General features: G+C 39.8%; 1 pseudogene; it reads right to left on the reverse strand.

Annotated features, from left to right (window-relative positions):
* Positions 1–3,352: 3,352 nt before the first annotated feature.
* Positions 3,353–4,689, reverse strand: part of LOC107466869 (3-ketoacyl-CoA synthase 5-like) — a 1,691-nt pseudogene continuing 354 nt past the window's right edge.

The following is a 4,689-nucleotide window of genomic DNA, read 5'->3' on the forward strand; positions in this document are numbered from 1 at the left end:
CTCCTCCCGATGGCTGTAATGACTTATCGCTTAATTGCATCTTTTTGAATGTGGAGTAGAATAGGACGTCGGCACTGCTTCCTGGATCGAGCAATACATTTTTCACGGTTAGTTCCTCTATACTTACTGATATTACTACTGGGTCATCTAAATTTGGGGTCTGTGATTTGAAGTCACAAGCACTGAAGCTGACGTCGACGGAGGAAGTCGGAACTGGTGTTTTTGTTGAGTTCCTTCCATCGTCATCATGGTCTGGTAACTTCGCTTCCTTGCCATGCTGGTTATGCCTCCTCCAGCGAAACCTCCTGATATATAGTTTATGACCCCTTTGGAGGTGGGGGTCTCTACTGGATCCAGCCATGTTCCTTTTTCTTTGTGATCCGAGTTATACTTCGGCTTGTTCATGTCAGCTGTTTCCTTCTTATTCATGGAACTGATGTATTTGTCTAGCAGGCCCTGTCTTGCTAATCTCTCCAACAGGTCTTTAGCTACTACACATTCGTCAGTGGTGTGGCTGAATTTCTGGTGGAATGCACAATGCTTCCCTTTGTCCACATACTTCTGGTCTTGGTATGTCCCTGCCTTGACTGACGGCTTTATGAGCCTGTTGTGTAGTATTTCTTTGATTATGTCCTCTCTTCTCGTACTGAACCTGGTATAGGAATCAAACTTTGGAGTTAGTTTAAAAGGTTTTCTGTGAACTTTGATATTTGACCTGCTCGGCTTGTCGTCGTCTTTCCATGATGACGATCTTTCATTCCTTCGCATTTCGTGTAGTTCTTCTATCTCGATTTGTCCTATAGCTTTGTCTCGGAATTCCTCCAGTGTCTTTGGTTTACCCACAGCTATGGCTTCCTAGAACTTTCCAGGTCGGAGTCCACTTTTGATAGCATGCAACTGTACTTCTGGGTTCAAATCAGGGATTTCCATGGCCGCCATGGTGAAACGTGTCATGTAATCTTTTAGACTCTCATGCTGCCCTTGCTTAATTGTGCTGAGATAATCCGAGTCCCTCACATAGATTTTTGATGCTGCAAAGTGATTGATGAACATCCTGGCAAACTCGTCAAAGCTAGTTATGGACCCTACAGGCAAATTAGAAAACCATAATAAAGCAGCCCAATCTAAAAAGGTAGGAAAAGATTGGCATAAAATGAGATCAGAGTTACTGTTGAGAAACATCATGGACTCGAACTTCGTGATGTGAACTTTAGGGTCCCCGATTCCCTTATATGGTGTTAGGGTCATCGAGAGCGTAAAGTTCTGGGGCATTTTGTAACTCATTATCTCCTCGGAGAACGGATTGGCTCGTCGCCTCCCGATCTTTGGGGGAGTCTCTCCTATCTTTGCGTTGGACTCTGACTGATGCTCTTCGTGCTGATCGGCGTTTGTCTTTTTGCTATCAATTTTCCGATCTCCGTTGTTTTGTAGTGCCGCCAGCAGCTCAGTCATCCGCTGGTTTTCCGCTAAGAGGGCGGCGTTTGCAACTATGAGATAAGTGTTAGTTCGGGAGGGTTGTTGAGTCTCCGAGTGATCAGCCATGCTTCCTTTTCTACAAAGAAAAAGAGATATACAGCGAATATGAATGAGCTAAAATGTTTATAACTTCGGGTGGGAAAAAATTAATGTCAGCCCCACGGTGGGCGCCAAATATTCTTGCAAGGATACTGCGTCTGAGCTATATGTCAGCTCTACATTGGTCTTATTGTCCAACAGATTCGTCCGAGCCGATAATACCCTTGAGAACTCAAACCCGAACGTGATACCTGCAAAAGGGATCCGACGCTCAAGTCAATAAGAGAATAAAATAAACTTATAATGAGTATATAAGATCGGGAGAGAAATGATTCCAGAGTAAACTTTTTGGGAGAAGTGATTTTCTTAAGCCGAAGTCTTGTGTGTCTCCTCGCTCTTTTCCTCGGTTTTATAGATTTATTGTGTAGCTTAACGGTCAGTGTAATTCGAGATTTTGACGAGTGAGCTGGTCCGATATTCTGGCGGGTAAGCTGGTTCTAAGATTTTGGTGTGTGGATTATTTTGAGATAACCGTTACGCCGAGGTATGACTCGAGTTGAGCCGAAATCTCTGGGTACAGTACACTAACTAATGTCAAGGTAAGTATTCCATCTTTGAAGTGAGAAAGAAAGAAGATCGGAGAGAGAGGAAGTTATGCTTGTCAAAAAGCTAACTCTGTGTTTGAGTGCAACCTAATTGTGTGAAATACGTTAACATTGTAGGAAAATCAACCCAATTTTGGTTTGAATGAGTGTGAAATACATTAACATTCTAGGAAAATCAACACAATTTTAAAATGTATTTTTTTTCTTTTATTTCACCTTGTTATGTTGAACTTTTTTTATTTCAAAAAAAAAAAAGTTAAACAATTATTTTTCACACTTAATCCAACCTGACTAAGTGAGGTTTTCAATTTAGCGTTCCCGGCACCTTCCCCTCAACCAGTCAGAAGAGAGGATACTAACTTAATTGCATATCTTTGAAAATTGAGTAATGGTAGGATTACTAAAAATTGAGTCATAATCTTACTTTTTGTCCATTCGACGAAGAATTTCAACATCCACCTATTAATATGTGGATAATCCCATGCACAAAGATGCATACAAGCAACTTTTAGTTATAAATTTTTTAAACAGTCAAAAGACTAGCTTTTATAAAATTGTTTACTGCTTTGTTATTCTACCTTTAAATATATAAATATTTCTTTCTTGAATTACTGTAATTTGATTCTATGTCAAGGATCGTGTCAGATGCAAAAACTTATTCTTAATTTAATCTTATATATATATATTAGTTGAGATTTTGTATTAGTACATTTAAATACAATTTATATTTAGATGTATTGAGTTAATAATTAAAACAAACAATATTTAAGTAAAAAAAATTCTAAAAGCATTAGATAAGATTAAGTGGATTTTCTATTTTCTATATTAATAGGATTTTTCTTTTTTATTTTCTTTGGTGACTTATATTAAGAGGAATAAGCAAGAAAAATAAAAAAATTATATTCAACTTATATTTTCAATTTAAGCTTTTTTTATTGCAATATCCTTAAAAGGTATTTTTAGAACACTTCAAGAAAAAAAAAAGAAGTATGAATTTGGCATAGGGGTAGAGGTGAGAAGATGAATATATGTACCCGGAAAGTGGAGACAGTCATAAAACAGTGGCATTAATGCATGCAGAAAAGCAATTAATATGAGGAACCAACCTTCTTAGTTCAAAGTTCAAACCTGTTTCAGGGCCCCCCTTTCATTTACTGTACTACAGATGAGAAAATTAAATACTACTTTGACATTGTAAATGTATACTCACTCCCCCCACTTAGCTTGCCCCTCTTTGATTCGCTACGGCTACAATTAATGAATAATAAACACATAAAATGCTAAACATTAAAAGTATTTAAAGTGGGTCTACCTTATATGTATCAGTATCACCCATAGTCATAGAGTTTTGTATATATATAGGGCAATTATAGGAACATTAATAATAAGATGATGATAAATATAAATGACACTAAGGTGTTGAAGAATCATTAACCCATATGGGGTATCGATGGATGCAGTCAGCCCATGGGCCCTTGTTGGACTCAGCAATGATGGGCCTGACACATTGGAGGAGAACACTGTTGCATTTGGGCCCACTACCCATACCGAGTTGCCATATTCTGTCACCTTTGTGAACCCGTTCCTTGGCTTCCAAGTAAGCAAGTTCGTACCAGAGAGATGAAGAAGACTGGTTCCCGAACCTGTGAAGAGTCATCAATGCCGGTTCCATCTCTCTCTCCCCAAGCTTCAAGCCTTTCCCCACTTCCATGATTACTGACCTCCCCGAACACGGCATGCAGAAATGCTGTATCACTGTCTTGAAGTTCGGAACGTAGATCCCTTCAGACTTTGTCAACAAGAACCTCTTCTTCATCAGGGAAGCAAAATACCGAAACTTCTCAGACAAAGGCAAGATCTCAGAGCCAAGAATCGTGATGTTTGAACGAAGGGTTTCACCGGCTACTTGAAGCAAGTCCCTCTTCAGGGTAACTCCCAGCTTCCCTTCTGAATCTTCTTCTCTTATGGCAGAAACATAAGCTTTATCTTCGAAGGCTCTTTGTGTTCTTAGCGTCCTAAGCACCTTGTATTTTGCGTGCTTTCTTGCTTCTTTCTTGTTCGAGAGAAGAATGGCGGCGCTTCCCATCCTGAAGAGGCAGTTGATGACCAACTTTGACTTTTCGTTCCCTGAATACCAACCTGTTGAGAGAATCTCTGTGCTGAGAACAATGGCGTTTGAGTTCTTGTGAACTCTCAGAAGATTCTGTGCCATGTCTATGCATAGTGCACTTGCACTGCACCCCATGCCGGAGATGTTGAAGCTCTTGATGTCACTTCTCATGGAGTATTTGTTGATGACAATGGAGGCCAGAGAAGGAGAGGGACAAAAGCCACTGCAGTTAACTATGAGTATGTCTATGTCAAGGGGTGAAACATTGGTTTTTGCAAAGAGGTCGTCAAGGATGGGGAAGAGAACCATGTGAACCTCTCTTAAGGCTTCATTTTGGTCTGTTTTCGGAGGAATGTAGTGCAGTGAAGGAGGGAGGGAAGTCTCTTCGCTTTGACCAGAAGTTTGAAGAACTTTGGCCATGAAAGCTAAGCTTTCATCGTCAAAGACTTCAAACATGGA

Source organism: Arachis duranensis, chromosome 9 (genome assembly GCF_000817695.3).
Source record: "Arachis duranensis cultivar V14167 chromosome 9, aradu.V14167.gnm2.J7QH, whole genome shotgun sequence".
In the NCBI taxonomy this organism is placed as follows: Eukaryota; Viridiplantae; Streptophyta; class Magnoliopsida; order Fabales; family Fabaceae; genus Arachis; species Arachis duranensis.